Raw genomic sequence first — 24,756 nt, 5'->3', positions numbered from 1 at the left:
CCACCACAGAAGCACATGAGATAAAAAAGATAGCAACAGTGGAAAGATGTATGGAATACAACCAAATAAAAACAAAAGATAAAAAAATTAAAGAGAAGGATCAAACAAGACACAAAACTAACAGAAAGCAATCTATAAAATGGCAATAGGGAACTCACAAGTGTCAATAATTACACTAAATGTAAACGGATTAAACTCACCAATAAAAAGACACAGAGTAGCAGAATGGATTAAAAAAGAAAATCCAACTGTATGCTGCCTACAGGAAACTCATCTAAGTAACAAGGATAAAAACAAACTCAAAGTGAAAGGCTGGAAAACAATACTCCAAGCAAATAACATCCAAAAAAAAGCAGGCGTAGCAATACTCATATCTGATCATGCTGACTACAAGACAACAAAAGTACTCAGAGACAAAAATGGCCATTTCATAATGGCTAAGGGGACACTAGGTCAAGAAGACATAACAATTCTTAATATATATGCACCAAACCAAGGAGCACCAAAATATATAAGACAACTACTTATTGACCTTAAAACAAAAACTGACAAAAACACAATCATACTTGGAGACCTCAATACACCGCTGACGGCTCTAGATCGGTCATCCAAACAGAGAATCAACAAAGACATAGTGGCCTTAAACAAAACACTAGAGCACCTGGATATGATAGACATCTACAGGACATTTCATCCCAAAGTGACTGAGTATACATTTTTCTCCAGTGTACATGGATCATTCTCAAGAATTGACCATATGTTGGGCCACAAAAACAACATCAGGTAATTCAGAAAAATCGAAGTTGTACCAAGCATATTTTCTGATCATAAAGCCTTGAAACTAGAATTCAACTGCAAAAAGAAGGAAAAAAATCCCACAAAAATGTGGAAACTAAACAACATACTTTTAAAAAATGAATGGTCAAAGAAGAAATAAGTGCAGAGATCAAAAGATATATACAGACTAATGAAAATGACAATACAACATATCAGAATCTATGGGATGCAGCAAAAGCAGTGATAAGAGGGAAGTTCATATCACTTCAGGCATATATGAACAAACAAGAGACAGCCCAAGTGAACCACTTAACTTCACACCTTAAGGAACTAGAAAAAGAAGAACGAAAACAACCCAAAACTAGCCGAAGAAAGAAGATAATAAAAATCAGAGCAGAAATAAATGAAATAGAGAACAGTAAAACTATAGAAAAAATTAATAGAACAAAGAGCTGGTTCTTTGAAAAGATCAATAAAATTGACAAACCCTTGGCAAGACTTACCAAGGAAAAAAGAGAAAGAATTCATATAAACAGAATCCAAAATGAAAGAGGAGAAATCACCACAGACACTGTAGATATACAAAGAATTATTGCAGAATACTATGAAAAACTTTATGCCACTAAATTCAACGATCTAGAAGAAATGGATAAATTCCTAGAACAATACAACCTTCCTAGACTGAGTCAGGAAGAAGCAGAAAGCCTAAACAGACCTATTAGTAGAGAAGAAATAGAAAAAACCATTAAAAACCTCCCAAAAAATAAAAGTCCAGGCCCTGACGGCTATACCAGCGAATTTTATCAAACATTCAAAGAAGACTTGGTTCCTATTCTACTGAAGTCTTCCAAAAAATTGAAGAAGAAGCAATACTTCCAAACACATTTTATGAGGCCAACATGACCCTCATACCAAAACCAGGCAAGGATGGCACAAAAAAAGAAAACTACAGACCAATATCTCTAATGAATACAGATGCTAAAATACTAAACAAAATACTAGCAAATCGAATACAACAACATATTAAAAAAATAATACATCACGATCAAGTGGGATTCATCCCAGAAGCTCAAGGATGGTTCAACATATGTAAAACGGTTAACATAATACACCATATCAACAAAACAAAGAACAAAAACCACATGATCTTATCAATAGACACAGAAAAGGCTTTCGATAAAATACAACACAATTTTATGTTTAAGACTCTCAACAAAATGGGTATAGAAGGAAAATATCTCAACATGATAAAGGCCATATATGATAAACCATCAGCTAACATCATATTAAATGGCACAAAACTGAAGGCTTTCCCCCTTAAATCAGGAACAAGACAGGGTTGTCCACTCTCTCCACTGTTATTTAATGTGGTACTAGAGGTTCTAGCCAGAGCAATCAGACAAGACAAAGAAATAAAAGGCATCCGTATCGGAAAAGAAGAAGTAAAGTTATCACTTTTTGCAGATGATATGATCCTATACATCGAAAACCCCAAAGAATCCACAAAAAGACTACTAGAAACAATAAGCCAATACAGTAAGGTCGCAGGATACAAAATTAACATACAGAAGTCAATAGCCTTTCTATATGCCAACAATGAAACAATTGAGAATGAACTCAAAAGAATAATCCCCTTCACAATTGCAACAAAAAAAATAAAATACTTAGGAATAAACATAACAAAGAATGTGAAGGACTTATATAATGAAAACTATAAACCATTGTTAAGAGAAATTGAGAAAGATATAATGAGATGGAAGAATATTCCTTGTTCTTGGTTAGGAAGAATAAATATAATCAAGATGGCTATATTACCCAAAGCAATATACAAATTTAATGCAATTCCCATCAAAATTCCAATGACATTTTTTAAAGAAATAGAGCAAAAAATCATCAGATTTATATGGAACTATAAAAAACCCCGAATAGCCAAAGCAATCCTAAAGAAAAAGAATGAAGCTGGGGGCATTACAATACCTGACTTCAAACTATATTTTAGGGCCACTACAATCAAAACAGCATGGTATTGGAAGAAAAATAGACACTCAGACCAATGGAACAGAATAGAAAGTCCAGAAATAAAACCACATATATATAGTCAAATAATTTTTGATAAAGGGGCCAAGAACATACAATGGAGAAAAGAAAGCCTCTTCAATAAATGGTGCTGGGAAAACTGGAAAGCCACATGCAAAAGAATGAAACTGGACTACAGTTTGTCCCCCTGTACTAAAATTAACTCAAAATGGATCAAAGATCTAAACATAAGACCTGAAACAATAAAGTACATCAAAGAAGACATAGGTACTAAAATCATGGACCTTGGTTTTAAAGAGCATTTTATGAATTTGACTCCAATGGCAAGAGAAGTGAAGGCAAAAATTAATGAATGGGACTACATCAGACTAAGAAGTTTTTGCTCAGCAAGAGAAACTGATAACAAAATAAACAGAAAGCCAACTAAATGGGAAATGATATTTTCAAACAACAGCTCAGATAAGGGCCTAATATCCAAAATATACAAAGAACTCATAAAACTCAACAACAAACAAACAAACAATCCAATAAAAAAATGGGAAGAGGACATGAACAGACACTTCTCCCAGGAGAAAGTACAAATGGCCAACAGATATATGAAAAGATGCTCATCTTCTTTAGTTATTAGAGAAATGCAAATCAAAACTTCAACGAGATACCACCTCACACCTGTTAGATTAGCTATTATTAACAAGACAGGTAATAGCAAATGTTGGAGAGGCTGTGGAGAAAAAGGAACCCTCATACACTGTTGGTGGGAATGTAAAGTAGTGCAACCATTATGGAAGAAAGTATGGTGGTTCCTCAAAAAACTGAAAATAGAACTACCTTATGACCCAGCAATCCCTCTACTGGGTAAATACCCCCAAAACTCAGAAACATTGATACGTAAAGACACATGCAGCCCCATGTTCATTGCAGCATTGTTCACAGTGGCCAGGACATGGAAACAACCAAAAAGCCCATCAATAGACGACTGGATAAAGAAGATGTGGCACATATACACTATGGAATACTACTCAGCCATAAGAAATGATGACATCGGATCATTTACAGCAAAATGGTGGGATCTTGATAATATTATACGAAGTAAAATAAGTAAATCAGAAAAAACCAGGAACTGCATTATTCCATACGTAGGTGGGACATAAAAGTGAAACTAAGAGACATTGATAAGAGTGCGGTGGTTACGGGGGGAGGGGGGAAAGGGAGAGGGAAAGGGGGAGGGGCAGGGGCACAAAGAAAACTAGATAGAAGGTGACAGAGGACAATCTGACTTTGGGTGATGGGTATGCAACATAATTGAAAGACAAGATAACCTGGACTTGTTGATCTTTGAATATATGTAACCTGATTTATTGATATCGCCCCATTAAAAAAATAAAATTATAATTAAAAAAAAGAAATATGAGAAGAGAAAGAAAATAAGTAAATGTTATATATCTATGTCAACTCTATAAACAATAATCATAATGTCTTGTGAATTTTAAGTATATATAGAATTAAAACACCTACAAAATTAGCTTATAAAACAGAAAGATATAATTGGAATTAAAGTGTTCTTTCTGTTTTCCAAGAGTGAGAGAAAATATTAACATAAAACCATAACAAATGAGGAAAACATGTTTCATTTTCTAAAGTAATCACTAAAAAAGGAATAAAATATATAAATTCTGAAGTAGTAAATGAAAAATAGAATTATTTCTTAAAATGACCAATCTGAAAGAAGTCAAGAAAGAAGAGAAAAAGAAACTTAATAAATAAGACTGATAATGCAAAATAAAATGTAAGTTTATTTATTTATTTATTTATTTATTTATTTTGTGACAGAGACAGAGAGAAGGACAGATAGGGACAGACAGAAGAAAGGGAGAGAGATGAGAAGTATTAATTCTTCGTTGTGGCACTTTAGTTGTTCATTGATTGTTTTCTCATATATACCTTGACTGGGGGTGGTACAACAGACCGAGTGATCCCTTGTCAAGCCAGCAACCTTGGGCTCAAGCTGGTGAGCCTTGCTCAAACCATATGAGCCCATGCTTAAGCCAGTGACCTTGGGGTTTCGAACCTGGGTCCTCCGCATCCCAGTCTGACACTTTATCCAATGCGCCACCACCTGGTCAAGCTAAAATGTAAATTTAAACAAAAATATTTTGATAATTAAATATTAACAAACTCAATGTTCTAATTTAAAGACAAAGCTTGTTTACTAGATTTTAGAAGAACAAAACAAAATACAACTACAGTTGTCCCTCGCCATATCACGGTTCACTTTTTGTGGTCTCACTGTATTGCGAATTTTTAATTGTATATATCTAATTTTGTATAGCACATTTTTTGCTGTATTGCAAGATTTTGCAGTATATAGGTATTTTTATATATTTATTATTTTAATTAGTTTTGCAGTAAAATAAGCATTTTCTAGCCTAAAAAATTGAAAACAATATAAACAAATATAGAAAATATTAATTAAAACATATTAAAGGAATATTAAATTCCTTTAAAGGATAATAAAATACATATCATACAGCAGATGAGTAGACAAAGATTCCCATGTATAAAAAATGCAGCTACGGTCACTACTTCTTGAACTAGTTTGCCCACATGAGATCATACACAGCACACTATTGGCTGGTGGATGGGAGGTGACCAACCAGAGCACTGTGTTCTGTATATATAAATAATAAAATAAATATAAGGTACTACTTCATGGATTTTTGCCTATCGCGGGGAACCTAACCTCGGTGATAGACACAGGACCACTGTGTATCTTATTACAGAGTCACATCTGCAACACAACAATATAGAAAGGTTAAAAGCAAAAAGATGGGGAAATATTCCATGCAATACTGTATTAATATCAGACAATTAATATAAGTAGCTTAATCATTGTGGTCTCAAATGCAAAAAACAACAAAGAGAGTCATTTATAAAAGGTTTTAATTCACCAGAAAACATATGGTTATTATTTTTGTATAAACTTAATAACATTGTATTAAAATATATAAAAACAGAAATTGACAAAACTATGAAAAGAAACTGACAAATTCAAAATTATCATGTACTTAATAAACCTCAGTAACAGAACAAGCAGACAAAAACAAGGATATAAAAGTCCCTGATTATACAATAAACAAACTGTACCATAGGCTTATATAAAACATTGCATCCAAAATTTACAAAACATACATTCTTTTTAAGCATATCAGAATAAACTTGACCATTCAGATCATAAAGCAAATCTTATTTCAATACTGTATGTTAAAAGTTGCTTTAATAAAATAATGTCAACATTGAATGAATATTTTATGGAGATTTCTTAAGCTTACAAACCATGTTTGCCTGTGTTTTAATGGCTATGTTAGTTCAATCTTCTTTCTGTTAAGAATTAACCATTGTCATGCCAGTTAGCCTCTTTTAATAACTGTGTTCTAGCTAAATTTCTACCTTTCTAAGCCTCAAATCCACCTCTCATATTTTCACATCTCTCCTTCCATATGTAAAATAGGTATAATAATACATAGTTTCAAGGTTACTATGAAAATTAGACATGATTTATATAATTTAACATGATGCCTAACACATAGTAAACATTTAATAAATTATAGTTACTGTTTTGTGAAAGCAGATTTGAATATACATATTCAGAGGGCCCTTCAAATATTTTTCCTATTGTTTTTCCATGGTATTCTCTTCTCCATTCTGCCCATCATTAGAGTCACTAAATATCTAAGAAGGCATTACATCAAAGTAGTTCAATGTTATTTCTCAGAGAGTCAATAATACAGTGTGTCCGTAAAGTCATGGTGCACTTTTGACCGGCCACAGAAAAGCAACAAAAGATGATAGAAATGTGAAATCTGCACCAAATAAAAGGAAAACCCTCCCAGTTTCTGTAGGATGATGTGGCAGCATGTGTGCATGCGCAGAAGATGACGTAACACCACGTATACAGCATAGCAGCCCACAGCCGTGCCAGTCGAGATGTGGATGGTACAGAGGAAAGTTTAGTGTGTTCTGTGGCTCGCTAAATTCGAATCCGTGACCGAAGTGCAACGTGAATATCGGCGCGTTTATAACGAAGCGCCACCACATAGGAATAACATTACTCAGTGGGATAAGCAGTTAAAGGAAACCAGCAGTTTGGTGGAGAAACCCTGTTCTGGTAGGCCATCAGTCAGTGACGAGTCTGTAGAGGCTATACAGGATAGCTACCTAAGGAGCCCTAAAAAATCTGTGTGAGAGCCCACATTGAACTGCACTGAATAGGTATGAAACTGGGACAGTTTCCTTTTATTTGGTGCAGATTTCACATTTCTATCTTCTTTTGTTGCTTTCCTGTGACCAGTCAAAAGTGCACCATGAGTTTATGGACACACTGTAGGTGCAAACATCTAAGTGCTTTTGTAAAAGACACTGTTAGGCTCACTATCTGGTATGGAGAACTAAATATGAACAAATTATTATATGATATGGTAGGAGAGAAAAGTTTTTATTATAAAGGTATAAGCAAATCACCATAAAAAGGCAGAAAAAAACTGAGATGATTTTGATTTTAGAAAACATTGGTATCTGAGATAGGCTTTGAAATAACAGTACAAAACACAGGATATTTTGGGTGGGGCCAGATGGGTTCTGTTCAGTAGGCCACGAGCAGTGTAAAATGGTACATTCTGAGAGAAAGAACATTTTTTCTTCACACGAAGGCAGCATTAATCACCCAGATATAAGTAACTGGGCTGCATCCATAGTTGGGACACACCATTGTCTATTGCACACAATCACTCTCAACTCAAAAAACTACCCCAGGAAAAGAAGATGTTTCCTAATTAGTACAAAGTTACCCAATAGTTAATGGTGACCTTAGACAAAGACACTGGGAAGAATGGTCCTTCTTCCTCCTCTGTGCATTGTGGGTTGGGGGGTGAAGCTAGAATTAGTATAGTCAACTCTAATCATAAAAATGATTAACTAATTCTTTGGGTGTTTATTCCTTATAACAAATAAGTTGGCTAAATTCCTTTATTTTCCTCTACTTTGCACATGAGGAGACTTAGGCACAACTTCTAGACAGCAGAGCTGGGGTTTTAACCTAAGGCCAATCTTTAGCTGCTACACAACACCACCCAGCAGAACTATGAAAGGAGTACCTTTGATAGGACAAAATCAAGACATTGAGAATGGAAGGATGGGAAGATAGAAAGAACCCTTACAATGACATTACACAGCCACTGAATCAACTTTGGCTGTGTTTGCCTCAACATGAAAATTCTCAATTTGTAATTATCAATCTTTTTATTTCTTAAGCCTCTTTAGGACAGGATTTTCTGTCACGGTAATTCAACGCATGGATACAGATAATGAAAGAAATGATAGGTGGTGTGAGATTCTGGACAGAATCTCATACCCCTAAGAGGTCTGGATCAAGACACAATTATGATGGGAGGGTGGAAATGAGAGGAGACTGTGAAGCCCTAGCACTTCTGGTCCAGAAAAAGCAGTTCAACAAACCCCCAAAAGGCGGAGGATCCAAGGAGGAATGGTTGACAAACTGGGGAGAGTTCTATTGACAAATATCCCAGTATCATACTTTTGTTCTGCTCTCCTTGACCACATGTATATTCAGTAGAAGCTAAATGAAGTTAATTATATTGGTCACACCCCTCAGTCCAGGACAGACAGGCCTTGAGCTTCACTTGTCAAATGAAGACAATTATCAAAGCAATTGTTCTGCTATCTTTCCTCACATAATTTAAGCTCTTTATAGAATTTAGCTATCAGAAAGTTGTTAACTGATGTCAAAGATTTAAGGTAAAGGCGAAAAGGCAGTGAGCAGGGTATTTTGTTGTTGTTTTTGCTTTGTTTTGTTTTTACCATTTGCAAACTGCTGCTGCCAAGCCTTAGGAAAACAATATTTTAAGAAAATAGCACATCCTTCCCACAAGTTCAAACAATTGGAACACTTTAAAATAACACATTAAAAATCTAGGAAGGAATTATCCAAAGCCAATGACACAATTCTTCACTCACCAAGTGCAAATTAATTTTCTTTTATTGAGAAGCAAAGAGCTTACGAAAATAATAGAGGTTTGCTGTGTTTCTTGATGCTATCTTGAGACCACACAAAAAGCAACAGTTTATAATTAATTTTAGAAAGGAGAAAGGATACATATTTTTACCCATTTGACCCTCTGAAGAGAGCAAAAATAGAAAATACTTAAATTAAATTCACTTTGGCAATATCGAAGGAGCACCAGATTAGGACTTGATTCTAACACTAATAACACAAAATGGACAAACAATAATTTTTACTATAGAAATATATGTAGTTTGTGACCTCTGACCTAAGTCTCTTGAGTGTTGGATTCTAACTCATGTTTAATATGACCTTGAGCTTTCTTCCTAGGAGGCATTTTGACCCTTCTCTGCTGACAAGCTAAGAGACTTAGGGTAGGACATCTACATCCCTAAAGCTTCAGCATAAAGTAAGGAATTTGGGTAGAAAAGCTCTCATAAACAGCAGTATCCCCCAAAGAGTGTGGAAAAATGAGGCCCTTCCTCTCTCTACAAGCCTAAGATTCTGTGATATATAACTCTCTCTGAGTGTCTATCTACATGGGAATTACTCATTTCTCTGTTCCTCTCCTATAGGCTGTTAAAGTGGGAGAGGTGATTAGAGACAAATTATTCTGTCCATTCATTCTGACAGTCACCTGCTATGAAATAAGACTGTTCTGGGTCCTGAAGATACAAAACAACAGAAAAAGTTATATTTCTGCTCTAGGTTTTTATAGATGCCTCTGAACCCAAGGTCTGGATAGTGAACCCACTATCTAAAAAAGGATGACTTGACTGAAAAGATGCTACTGGTTTGATGTCTCAGGATTGAAGTTAGGTTATAATTTTGCCTAATACAGAACTGCTGAGAGTTTACCAGCTCACTTGTTTTTTGTAAAGTATGGCCTGTCCCTGCTTTAATTCAGGTGGCTCCAGATTCTACTCAAAATCATGTGTGACCATAGGAGGTCATTATGCCTCAGATGGTTATTCACAGCCTCAGGAGACACTGGGTATAAATAAGCTTTATGTGATTGTGAGTCAACAGCACACACCAGTATCTGAGATGAAACTGGGTCCCTGATGGTGAAATTCAGAATGCAGAATTATTGTTTTGATTTTCTAAGGGACATGTGATAATGAAATTACACATATAAATAGTCACTGGTTTCCTACAAAAGACTGTTTTTCATATCATTTGAGTCGATTTTTATTAGATCTACATTTCATCTTTTATCAATGACTTCTTTATTTTAAAAAGCTAAGATTTATAATGTGTATGATATTTTTCTTTGATAGGAGTCATTTAACCCATGCTTGAAAGGTTTTTATTCTTACAAACTTAGTTTACAGCTCACCCTGTCATTTCAGCAGGAGCCATCAGAACTCACTGCTCTTGGATGATGTCTATATTCCTTTGTGATCTAGAGATGGCAGAAGACTCAGCAACATGTCATCCTCATTCAATATCGTACATGGTCTTTATGTCACCATGAGCATTAAGCAGTGTTTCACTTCTGTTGATTTAATCTTTTTTCAGTCAGAGATGTTAGAATACCTTATAGTGCCTAACAGTGTGGTCTTTTTAAAATGTCAGCAAAGAGTTAATACCTTCATATAATCAAGAATTTGGATATTCTGATTGACAGAAATAATTAAAACTGGTTATAAGCTCATTACTTGCAACTGTACTGTCAGAATGTAAATCCTGGCAATGTGACAGTGAGCCAGTTATAGTCTCTCTGTGCCTGAGTTTTCTAATCTATGCATTGAAACAGTAATAGTATAGCTCACAAGTAGTTATAAAGATTCAATGAGTTAAGGCTTGTAAAGTGCTTGGTACAGCACAAGGTACATGAAGATAATAACTAACTCTTACAAAGAGCTTACTATTAAGAACTCAATATTTGCTTTTATTTAGAAACCTATCTGTCATTATTTCTCAGCTGATCTTGATCTTTTTATCAGTTTTTAAATTTTTCTTGAATTTATTGGGGTGACATTAGTTAAAATTATATAGGTTTCTGGTGTATAATTCGATAATACATCTTTTTTTTTTTTTTTTTTGAAAGAGAGAGAGAGCAAGAGGCAGAGAAAAAGAGACAAGAACATTGAGCTATTTCTGTATGTGCCCTGACCAAGGAATCAAACCAACAGCCTCCACACTTTGGGATTACACTCCAACCACCTGACCTATTCAGCCTCGGCCTAATATTGTTTTTGTTTGTTTGTTTGTTTTGTGTTTTTAAGTGAGAGGAGGGGAGATAAAGAGACAGATTCCCACATGTGCCCAACTGGATCCACCAGCAACCCCCATCTGGGGCTGATGTTCAAGTCAACTGAGCTATTCTCAGCACTCTGGGTTGATGCTCAAACCAATGAAGTCACTGGCTGTGAGAGGAGAAGAGGAGGATAAGGCAAAAAGGGAGGGAAAAAGAAGCAGATGATCACTTCTCATGTGCATCCTGACCAGGGATCAAACCCTTGATGTCTGCATTGCATGCCAATTCTTTATCAACTAGGTTAACTGACCAGGGCATACTGATTGAATTTTTATAGAAAGAAAAAGAGAGAGAGAGAGTGGAGAGGGTGAAAGGAAGCATTCATTTGTTGATCCACTCAGTCATGCATTCATTGGTTGCTTCTCGTGGATACCCTGACTGGGGATCAAACCCTCAACTTTGTCATTTCTGGGCAACACTGTTAACTGACTGAGCTAACCAGCCAGGGCCAATACATTACCTCTATATTTTGTGTTCACCACTCAAAGTCAAGTCTCCTTCCATCTCCAATTATCCCCCGTTTACCCCCTTCTACATCTCCCCACCCCCTTTTTCCTCAGGTAATCACCCTACTGTTGTATCTATGAGTTTTTGTTTTTGCTTAATCTATTCACCTTTTCCAACCAGCTCACCAACCCTCCTCCCCTCTGACAGTTGTCAGTCTGTTCTCTGTAACTACGAGACTGTCAATTTTTTATACTCTCCTTAAATTGATTCCTCACATAGCAGAGATCTATTTTCAACATAAAAAATTGTTCATGGCCTAGAAATGAGTGGGTTTCTAAACTTAAAGGTAAAAGAAACTGTCCATTAGCTCTGCGTTCTAGTTTGTAAAGTTGATTCTCAATGGAGAAATCTGATACTAGAGTAATATCACATATGTATACTAATATGGACCAATTTTGTAAAAGTATGGCAGGTTTTTCATTTTTGGGATGCAAATTTATAGATAAGCATGGTTGGATGTCACAGCAACAAAGAACTACCCAGAGACCAGATGACATGATCCAAGGGACCAAGGGGAGACAATAGCCCCTGTCAGCAGACCAAAGGACTGAAGCCCTGTCTCCAGCCTTACTCAGATATTTATTACCCAGCACAAAAACTCAAGGAAGCAGACAGCAGAAGTTTTCAGGGGGTGAAGTAAAGGACAAGGAACATGTTAACATTTAATCTCTGATCTGAGAGTCTAAACATTTCTGTTGCCAAATTTTATCCTGCTGTTTTGCTATTTCCAGTATGGGTCAGAGAGGCCCCTGGACCCTCATCAATTCAGGGCTTTCACCCTATGGCACCTCTCTGTCTCTAATTGTTTACCCTAACTCTGCAAGTCTTCACAGCATATTTCTACAGGAGGATGCTAGAAATATTCATTTGGTAATGAATTAAAAGTAAAATCATTAGTATTGTCTTAGTTCACTCAAGCTATGATAACAAAATATCATAGACTGAGTGGCTTATAAACAGCAGATTTTTTTTTCTCACAGTTCTGGAGGCTAGGGAGACTACAATCAAGGCATTGATAAATTCAGTGTCTGATGAGAGCCTCTTCCCTGGTCCCTAGATGACATTCTTCTTACTACATGTTAGCATGGTAGAAGTGGTAAAGTGAGCTCACTGTGGTCTTTTTTATAAGGTCATGAATCTCATTTATGAGGGTTCTACCATTATGACTGATCACTTCCCAAAAGCCCTAACTCCAAACACCATCACTCTGAGAATTACATTTCAGGACACAAATTTTACGGGGACAAAATCATTCAGTCTACAGCAAGTATAAACTCATGTTTAGCTTAATATAGATACAGGTGATTACAAACAAAAATATTAGTAAATAGATTAATATATACAAATATATTTCCTTGTTCTTTCAGTTAAAAGGACCTATTAACAATGACATCCCAGAAGCAACAAGCACCCATATATTTATTTATACCATTTTTAATATGGTTATATTAGATTTTATGGGGCAATGGCTGTGTCTAGGATGAGTGCAGAAAACATAAAAGAGGAGCTTTGAATATCTCCAAGTGTCAAAATAAGAGAGTACTTAAACACACACACAATGATGGGAGTGTGTCAATGGGACACAGAAACCAATTGGAAGAATTCCAATGGCCAAAGTTGGAACAATTTAAGCAACAAAATAGTTGTATTTGATTATCATCCAAAGTACAAAGTTAGTGTCCATGAGCCCATACTGATACAAATAAATGATTGAATAAATAAATAAGTAAATAAGAAAAAGCAAATGCCCATGCAAAAGAATTTCAGATAATTTATGTATACAGCCACCTCTCAAGGAGATAGAGCATAACTTTCAACTCCTTAAGTATGAGCTGTTTAAAAAATATTCTTCTAAAGAACACAGAATGACAGGGGTCAGGAACCTATGGCTCACAAGACAGATGTGGCTCTTTTGATGGCTGCAATCGGCTCACAGACAAATCTTTAATAAAAAAAAATAATGTTAAGAATATAAAACATTCTCATGTATTACAATCCATTCATTTTCTACCGCTCATGTTCATGGTTGCGGGTGGCAGGAGCCAATCACAGCTGTCCTCCAGGACAACACCAAATTTTTATTGGATAATTTGTAATGTACATGGGTCATTGTGAGGTCAGGAAGTAAACGTCCCTCCTTTAAATCAAGTAGTCAGCTAGCTAATTGCAGAAACTCTTTTGATGAAGAAGATGGCTAAAAGAAAAAAATAGATGAGGAGTATCGTACTTTTCAGCAGGAATGGACAGAGGAATTCATCTTTGTGAAGAGATCAGGTTCTGTAGTGTGTCTAATATGCAATGATAAAATTGAATCGATGAAACGGTCAAATATAAAGCAGCACTTCTACACACATCATACTACATTTGAATCGAAATATCCAGTGAAGGACAGCAGGAAGAAAGCATGTCAAGAGCTGTGTGCACTGTGCAGAGTGCAAGCTAGTCAGCAGCAACTCCATGTATGGACCCAACAAGGTAACTGGAATTCGGCTAGCTTTGCTGGTTTTTTAGCAATGGTGAGAAATGAAAAGCCATTCACAGATGGGTAGTATGCCAAAACATTCATGCTTGATGTTGCCAATGAACTTTTTGACGACTTCTCAGATAAAGATAAGACAATCAAACGAATAAAAGACATACCTCTGTTGGCAAGAACTGTTGATGATCGTACCATCATGATGGCAAATCAAATTGAGGCAACACAAATGAAGGACATAAATGCAGCACCATTCTTTTCTCTCGTTTTGGATAAGTCAACAGACATAAGCCATTTATTCCAGTTCAGCGTGATTGCAAGGTATGCTGTCAGTGACACACTACGTGAGGAAAGTCTTGCTGTTTTGCCTATGAAAGAGACAAGAAGAGGGGAAGATTTATTCAAGTCTTTCACTGAGTTCAATAAAGAAAAAAATCTACCAATGGATAAACTTATTTCAGTGTGTGCTGATGATGCTCCGTGCATGATGGGGAAAAACAGAGGATTCGTAGCACTTCTTCGTGAACATGAAAAGATACCCATCCTAAGTTTTCACTGCATCCTACATCGGGAGGCGCTTTGTGCTCAGATGTGCGACAAGCAGCTTGGTGAGGTGATGTCGCTGGTCATTTAGGTGGTCAACTTTATTGTTGCCCACGCTTTAAGTGATCACCAGTTTAAAACACTGCTGGATGAAGTTGGGAATAATTATCCTGGTCCGCTTCTGCACAACAGTGTGCACTGGTTGCCAAGAGGGAAGGTGCTCAGCCATTTCGTGGCTTGTCTGAGTGAAATCTAGACTTTTCTTGAAACGAAAACTGTCGAGCATCCTAAGTTAGCTAATACTGAGTGGCTCCTGAAGTTTTACTATCTCATGGACATGACTGAACATTTGAACCAGCTCAATATGAAAATGCAAGGCATTGGAAATACAGTCTTATCCCTTCAAGGAGCAGTGTTTACATTTGAAAACAAGCTGGAACTCTTCATTGCCAATATTGAAACAGGTTGTTTACTGCACTTTGAAAAACTGGGAGATTTTAAAGATCCATGCACAGCAAGTGACCCTGCTCAACATCTTGATCTCCAGCAGCTAGCGGGCTTCACATCTAATCTCCTGCAGTCATGCAAAGTGCGCTTTGAAGAATTTCATGAGTGCACTCGTCTTTTTAAGTTCATCACTCATCCACATGAGTGTGCAGTGGACAGCGCCGACCTGAGTTATATCCCGAGTGTCTCTGTCAGAGATTTTGAGCTACAAGCTGCTGACCTGAAGGCCTCAGACATGTGGGTGAATAAGTTCAAGTCACTGAATGAAGATTTGGAAAGACTTGCATGACAGCAAGTAGAGTTGGTGAGCAAGCACAAGTGGAGAGAAATGAAAAAACTTCAACCCGTGGACCAGCTGATTGTCAAAACTTGGAATGTACTTCCTATCACATACCACATACTGCAGCATGTCAGTATTGCTGTACTGACAATGTTTGGCTCTATGTATGCATGTGAGCAGTCTTTCTCACATCTAAAGAACATTAAAACCAACCTACGATCATGTTTAACAGATGGAAGTCTCAACGCCTGCATGAAGCTTAACCTCACCACATATCAACCGGACTACAAAGCCATCAGCAAAACCATACAGCACCAGAAGTCACATTAATGGTAAGAAGTATTTTATTTATCATTGGTTAGCAACAGCATAACAACGTTATTAAAAAGAATTCAGAGACTTGTTGTACTATAAAAGTGTTGGTCTCACATAAAATGCACAGATTTACTTGTATTTAGTGTTAAACATATTGTATGGTTCTCAAGGAATTACATATTAAAATATGTGGCATTCATGGCTCTCTCAGCCAAAGAGGTTCCCAACCCCTGCAGTATGACAATTAGGGAAGGGGGAGAAGAACTTTACAGTAAACAACACATCTGGCAAACAGTTCCTCAGCCTGATGAACAAGGTCAACATCAGAAGTGATATCATGTTGATAGTATGCACCCTTGTAGTATGTGAGGAAAATGGCACTTTTCCTCTGTGGTCTTCCTCTCACAAAACCCATAACCCCAGTCTAAACATTGAGAAAATCACCAGAAAAACACAAATAACTGAACATTCTTTTAAATACCTGACCACTACCTCTCAAAACCATCAAGGATATCAAAAACAAGGAAAGTCCAAAAATATTGTCTCAGCCAAGACAAGCCTAAGGAGATAATACTATTTCTATAGAATAAATATTTATGTCCTCCAAAATTCATATTTTGGAATCTAATCCCCAATGTGGTGATATTTGAAGGTGGGGCTATGGGAGGTGAATTGGTCATGAAGGTAAAGCCCTCATGGATGAGATTCATCACTTTATATAAGAAACCTCAAAGAACTCCTTTGCACCTTTTGCCATGCAGGGACACAGCAAGAAGACTGTCTCCTAGGAACCAGGAAGCAGTCTTTCATCAAATGCCTAATCTGCTAACACCTTGATCTTGGACTTCCCAGCCTCCTAAACTGTGAAAAATAAGTGTTTCTTGTTTAAGCCACTCAGTCTAAAGTATTCTGTAATAACAGCCCCAACAGACAAAGACAACAATTAAATGTAATGTGATATCTTTGATCAGAAAAATGTCAATGTGTAAAATCTTCAGAAAGCTGAATAATCTGTGGACTTTAGTTAGTTAATAGTAATGTATTATTGGTTCATGAGCAGGAGTCAAATGTGCCACTGTAATGTAAGATATTAATAAAGAGAAAAATAAGTGCAGGATATATGGGACCTCCCTGTATTATCTTCAAAATTATTCTGTAGGCCCTGACCAGTTAGCTCAGTGGTAGAGCATCAGTTCAGTATGTGGATGTCCTAGGTTCTATACCTGGTCAGGGCACACAGAAGCAGTGACCATCGCTTTTCCACCCCTTTCATTCCCCATTCTCTTTCTCTTTCTCCTTTCTTCTCCTGCAGCCATGGCTCAATTGGTTCAAGCACATTGGCCCCCGCCACTGAGGATGGTTCTATGGAGCTTCCATGTCAGGCACTAAAAATAGCTCCATTGCAAGCATGGCCTCAGACAGGGTTTACCTGGTGGATCCTGAGTGGAATGCATGTGGAAGTCTTTCTATCTCCCCTCCTTTCACTTGGAAAAAAGAGAAATAAAAAGTAAATAAATAAAATCATTCTGTAAATCTAAAACTACTTTAAGAAAAACACAAAATCCATTAAAAACACATTTGTCCATGTCATTTCTTCACTTAAAATTTACCAGTGACTTCCGATTAACCAGGGTCCTAACCACTTCTAAATTTCCATCTCCAGCCCGGAACTTTTATGTCCTGCATTCATTGACACTGAGGCTCATGGAAGAACAGTCTTCTACTACAGTCTTCACACAATTGTCCCTCTGCCTGGCATAGGCTTACCCCATTTTTTGATGAAGGGCATAAACCAGATCAAATTGTTGGGGTTTTATCAATATAATAATTATGGTGAACTTAGGATAAATAACTAGCCCTAAGCAGAATTGGGGCCCCTAGGCTATATCATTTCTTCAGTGGTCCACATTACCTTTATATCTTTCATTGCCAAGTTTGTGGGTGTTTTAAAGAGCATTTTCTTCCCATTTCAACATGACCTTTATGGAACTAGATATGTAGTTACTGGTTGTTAAGAATTATTTCAGGAGTATCTTGTCTTTTTCACAGTAACCAAAAAAACATATGCTCCAAGAGTATCTTTCTTATGCTTCTCCTGTTTCTGGTGAAAGTGGTCCAGATGATCCCATCTGTACCTGGGCAGCAGCAAGGGCTTCTGCGAATTAAATCCTCTAAGACCAGCTGCTCATGTAGCTCTCCCTGCTGCTGCCAGAGCTGATTTCCTCAGTGATCTGTCTGCTCTGAAGCAGCACTGACTTTGCAGAGGTTGCTTATGTTAAAGAATCTGGAAAAAGAACAAAAACAACCCAAAACCAGCCAAAGAAAGGAGATAATAAAAATCAGAGCAGAAATAAATGAAATAGAGAACAGAAAAACTATAGAAAAAATTAATAGAACAAGGAGCTGGTTCTTTGAAAAGATCAACAAAATTGACAAGCCCTTGGCAAGACTTACCAAGGAAAAAAGAGAAAGAACTCATATAAACAAAATCCAAAATGAAAGAGGAGAAATCACCACGACACCGTAGATATACAAAGAATTATTGTAGATTACTATGAAAAACTTTATGCCACTAAATTCAACAACCTAGAAGAAATGGATAAATTCCTAGAACAATACAACCTTCCTAGACTGAGTCATGAAGAAGCAGAAAGCCTAAACAGACCTATTAGTAGAGAAGAAATAGAAAAAAACATTAAAAACCTCCCCAAAGATAAAAGTCCAGGCCCAGATGGCTATACTAGTGAATTCTATCAAACGTTCAAAGAAGACTTGGTCCCTATTCTACAGAAGGTCTTCCAAAAAATTGAAGAAGAAGCAATACTTCCAAACACATTTTATGAGGCCAACATAACCCTCATACTGAAACCTGGTAAGGATGGCACAAAAATAGAAAACTACAGACCAATATCTCTAATGAATACAGATGCTAAAATACTAAACAAAATACTGGCAAATCAAATACAATAACATATTAAAAAAATAATACATCATGATCAGTGGGATTCATCCCAGAATCTCAAGGATGGTTCAACTTACGTAAAAACGGTTAACGTAATACACCACATCAACAAAACAAAGAACAAAAACCACATGATCTTATCAATAGATGCAGAAAAGGCATTCGATAAAATACAACACAACTTTATATTTAAGACACTCAACAAAATGGGTATAGAAGGAAAATATCTCAACATGATAAAGGCCATATATGATAAACCATCAGCCAACATCATATTAAATGGCATAAAACTGAGGACTTTCCCCCTTAAATCAGGAACAAGACAGGGTTGTCCACTCTCTCCACTCTTATTTAATATGGTACTAAAGGTTCTAGCTGGAGTAATCAGACAAGACAAAGAAATAAAATGCATCCATATCGGAAAAGAAGAAGTAAAGTTATCACTTTTTGCAGATGATATGATCCTATACATCGAAAACCCCAAAGACTCCACAAAAAGATTACTAGAAACAATAAGCCAATACAGTAAGGTCGCAGGATACAAAATTAACATACAAAAGTCCATAGCCTTTCTCTATGCCAACAATGAAATATTAGAAAACAAACTCAAAAAAATAATCTCCATCATGATTGCAACAACAAAAAAAATAAAATACCTAGGAATAAACAAAACAAAGAATGTAAAGGACTTATATAATGAAAACTACAAAGCATTGTTAAGGGAAATAGAAAAAGATACAATGAGATGGAAAAATATTCCTTGTTTGTGGGTAGGAAGAATAAATATAATCAAAATGGCCATATTACCCAAAGCAATATATAAATTTAATGCAATTCCCATCAAAATTCCTATGATATTTTTTAAAGAAATGGAACAAAAAATCATCAGATTTATATGGAACTATAAAAAACCCCGATTAGCCAAAGCAATCCTAAGGAAAAAGAATGAAGCTGGGGGCATTACAATACCTGACTTCAAACTATATTATAGGGCCACGACAATCAAAACAGCATGGTATTGGCAGAAAAATAGACACTCAGACCAATGGAACAGAATAGAAAGTCCAGAAATAAAACCACATATATATGGTCAAATCATTTTTGATAAATGGGCCAACAACACACAATAGAGAAAAAAAAGCCTCTTCAACAAATGGTGCTAGGAAAACTGGAAAGCCACATGCAAAAGAATGAAACTCGACTACAGTTTGTCCCCTTGTATGAAAATTAATTCAAAATGGATCAAAGACCTAAATATAAGACCTGAAACAATAAAGTACATAGAATAAGACATAGGTACTAAACTCATGGACCTGGGTTTTAAAGAGCATTTTATGAATTTGACTCCAAAGGCAAGAGAAGTGAAGGCAAAGATAAATGAATGGGACTACATCAGACTAAATAGCTTTTGTTCAGCAAGAGAAACTGACAACAAAATAAACAGACAGCCAACTAAATGGAAAATAATATTTTCAAACAACAGCTCAGATAAGGGCCTAATATCCAAAATATACAAAGAACTTATAAAACTCAACAACAAACAAACAAATAATCCAATAAAAAAATGGGAAGAGGACATGAACAGATACTTCTCTCAGGAAGAAATACAGATGGCCAACAGATATATGAAGAGATGCTCATCTTCATTAGTTATTAGAGAAATGCAAATCAAAACTGCAATGAGATACCACCTCACACCTGTTAGATTAGCTATTATTAACAAGACAGGTAATAGCAAATGCTGGAGAGGCTGTGGAGAAAAAGGAACCCTCATTCACTGTTGGTGGGAATGTAAAGTAGTGCAACCATTATGGAAGAAAGTATGGTGGTTCCTCAAAAAACTGAAAATAGAACTACCTTATGACCCAGCAATCCCTCTACTGGGTATATACCCCCAAAACTCAGAAACATTGATACGTAAAGACACATGTAGCCCCATGTTCATTGCAGCAGTGTTCACAGTGGCCAGGACATGGAAACAATCACAAAGCCCTTCAATAGATGACTGGATAAAGAAGATGTGGCACATATACAGTATGGAATACTACTCAGCCATAAGAAATGATGACATCGGATCATTTACAACAAAATGGTGGGATCTTGATAACATTATACGGAGTGAAATTAGTAAATCAGAAAAAAACAAGAACTACATGATTCCATACATTTGGTGGGACATAAAAACGAGACTAAGAGACATGGACAAGAGAGTGCAGTGCGGTAGCTACCGGGGGTGGGGGGAAGGGGGGGCGTGGGAGGGAAGGAGGAGAGGGGGTGGAGGAGGGGGAGGGGCAAAAAGAAAACTAGATAAAAGGTGACGGAGGACAATTTGACTTTGGGTGATGGGTATGCAACATAAGTGAATGACAAGATAATCTGGACATGTTTTCTTTGAATATATGTACCCTGATTTATTGATGTCACCCCACTAACATTAATAAAAATTTATAAGAAAAAAAGAATCTCAGCTATCCATTCTTAACCCTTTCCATGGCAAAAACTGCCATGATTTCCAATTACTATCTGAAGAAAAACTCCATGTTGAAAATTAAAGCAATTTTATCAAAGTGATATTGTGAGTCAGATGTCACTCTCAGTACTTCCATAAAAGTGTAAATTTGTATTCTTTCTCCCACTTGCCAAAAAGGCTACAAAACATAATAATTCCCAAGTAGACCAGCCCAGGATTCCTAATAAATATTTAAAACCTCATTTATCTTCTTCAGGAATCCCGCTGAATCTTTGAATTGACTCATAATGATCTTAATTGCCTGCAATTCTCTGAATTACAATACTTCTGCACTACCGTGTGCTCCATAATATTACTTTTTATTGCTCTTAACAGAAGCTGTTTTCCCCAGTGCACTTCAATGCCTCTACTCTAGCTCAAAAAAAAAGTAAATTTGATCTTTTAAAAACCATTTCTTATATGACAGCAAATAATATATTAAAGCAATATAAAGCTTATTAGTTTTTATGTTGCAGTGTTTATAAACAAATGGTTTCAAAAATTCTTTGCAGAATAAATCATTATTTTAAATGGCCCCAAATTAGTCAGAGATGCATTCAGCTTTATTTTTCCACATTTACTAATATTCTAAGATGAGCTTTATATAGTGTATTTATAAAGAAAATCAAGTACATGTGCAAATGTCACCCTGGAATTACAAAAAATGGTTTCAAAAGGTTAAAGAATTCACCATCAGAATCAGTAAATACAGCAGCTAAATGAAAGAAAATATCTAGACAAAAGAAGGGGTATTGAATTATGTGGAAGCTCTTATACAATAAATATTTTGAAATTATTATTATAATAAACCTTAGTTAACAATAATCTAAGGACTTTAAATAATTGCTGACCCATGCCAACTCTACCATTCTTAGAGAAATAACATTTTTATTTTATTATAATAAATATACATTTTTTATTTAACTAAATTTATTAGGGTGACAGTTAATAAAATTATATAATTCAAGTATACAATTATATGATATATCATCTGTATATTGAATTGTGTGCTCACTAACCAAAGTCAAATCTTCTTCTGTCACAACATATTTGATCTCCTTTACTCCTCCTCTACCTGTATCCCTCTGGTCATCACCATACTATTGTCTGTGTCTATGAGTTTTTGGTTGTTTGTTTATTTGTTGATTTCAGTTTTATATTCTACACACGAGTGAAATCATATGGTTCTTGACTTTTTCTGTCTGGCTTATTTTGTTTAGCATGTCAATCTCTAAGTCCATCCACGTTGTTGTAAATGACAGTATTTCATTTCTTCTTATGGCCATTATTACATGTACCACATTATATATATGTACCACAATTTCTTTATCTAATCATCTATTGAGGGACATTTGTTTTTTGTTTGTTTTTATGTCTCGGCCACTGCAAATAATGTTGCAATGAACATAAGGGTGTATGTATCTTTGCAAATAAATATTTCTAAATTTTTTAGGTAGATATCCAGAAGAGATGTTCCTGAGTTATATGGTAGTCCTATTCTTAATTTTTTGAGGAACCTCTATACTGTTTTTCAAAGTGGCTATACCAACCAGTTTACCTTCCCACCAGTAGGGAACTAACTATACAGTAAAATTTAATACAACCTGATCAAGTGGGGTTTATTTTAGGGGCACAAGGATGGTTCAACATATGCAAATCAATCAGTGCAACACACCACATGAACAAAATAAAGGATAAAAATCATAAGGTCTTGTCAATAAATGCAGATAAAAAGGCCTATGATAATATACAGCATCCATTTCTGATTAAAACAATAAAATAGGTATAGAAGAAAAGTAACTCAACATAATAAAGGCCATACATGAGAAACCCTCAGCTATTACCAGTAAATGGTGAAAAACTGAAAGCTTTTCTTCTAAGAACAGGAACAAGACAAGGATGTTTACTCTCACCACTGTTATTCAATATAATACCGAAAGTCCTAGCCAGAGCAATCAGTCAAGAGAAAGAAATAAAAGGCATCCAAACTGAAAATGAAGAAGTAAAATTGTCACTCTTTTTGCAGATGACATGATTTTTTATATAGAAAACCTTAAAATCTCCATGCAAAAAACTATTAGAAACAATAAACAAATACAGTAAATTTGTAGGATGTAAAATGAATGTATGTTTTTTAATTGCAATTGTTGAAATAAAAATGATCATAACCTAGTCATAAATTTTAATCCAGAAATACTACAATCATGTGTGGCTTTACAACAGGTATGAGTTATTAGCAATACATAGTTAGACAGTTTTATTATTGTGAGAAAATCATAAAGTATATTTACACAAACCTAGATGGTATATGTTAAGCCTATTGCTTCTAAGCTACAAATGTGTACAGCATGTTACTGTATTGAATACTGTAAGGAATTATAACACAACAGTAAATATTTATATATCTAAACATGAAGAAGTATAGTAAAAATACAATATAAATTTTTTTTTAAATGGTACACCTATATAAGATACTTACCATAAATGAAATTTGCAAGACTGGAATTTGTGCTGAGTCAGTAAGTGATGAATAAATGTGAAGGTGTAGGACATTACTGTACACTACTATAAACTTTATAAACACTGTATACTTGGGCTATACTATGTTTATTTTTTTTAATTTATTTATTTTTGAATTTTTCTGAAGTTGGAAACGGGGAAGCAGTCAGACAGTCTCCCGCATGTGCCCGACAGGGATCCACCCGGCATGCCCACCAGGGGCGATGCTCTGCCCATCTGGGCCATTGTTCTGTTGCAACCAGGGCCATTCTAGCACCTGAGGCAGAGGCCATGGAGCCATCCTCAGCGCCCAGGCCAATTTTGCTCCAATGGAGCCTTGGCTGCGGGAGGAGAAGAGAGAGACAGAGAAGGAGAGGGGGAGGGTGGAGAAGAAATGGGCGCTTCTCCTGTGTGCCCTGGCCGGGAATCGAACCTGGGACTCCTACATGCCAGGACGATGCTCTACCACTGAGCCAACCAGCCAGGGCCTACTATGTTTATTTTTTAAAGTTTTGTGTCTTCAATGTAGGTAGAGCACAGAGCATTTACCTGGCAGCTGTGGCTGATGCTATGCTGTGAGAACACTCTAGCAAGAATAAACCCTCCCTGGCACACCCCAGAGGAAGCTTGCCCGCTATATGGAAATGATTCAGTGCTATCCAGGCAGCCTCCTGACCTTTTTTGGCCATTTGTCCTAGTATAACATCTTATTGGCTGAACTCATGTATATAAGCTAGTTTACTTCCTGAATAAAGTGGATCTACATCACTGAACCTGGTCCCCGAGGTTGGGTCTTTGCATCTCTGTCGTCCTTACCCTCGGCAGGACTTGTCCACATTCAATGATAAATTAACCTTAACTTACTGTAACCTTTTTATTTTATAAACTTAAAATTATTTGTAATTATTAGATTCTTTTAACACTTTGTTAAACAAAACATAAACACATTTTACAAAATATCTTACAAAATATTGTTCTTTACATCTTTATTTTATAAGCTTTTTT

The sequence above is a fragment of the Saccopteryx leptura genome, chromosome 3 (genome assembly GCF_036850995.1).
Source record: "Saccopteryx leptura isolate mSacLep1 chromosome 3, mSacLep1_pri_phased_curated, whole genome shotgun sequence".
In the NCBI taxonomy this organism is placed as follows: domain Eukaryota; kingdom Metazoa; phylum Chordata; class Mammalia; order Chiroptera; family Emballonuridae; genus Saccopteryx; species Saccopteryx leptura.
This window is presented reverse-complemented; position numbering follows the sequence as displayed.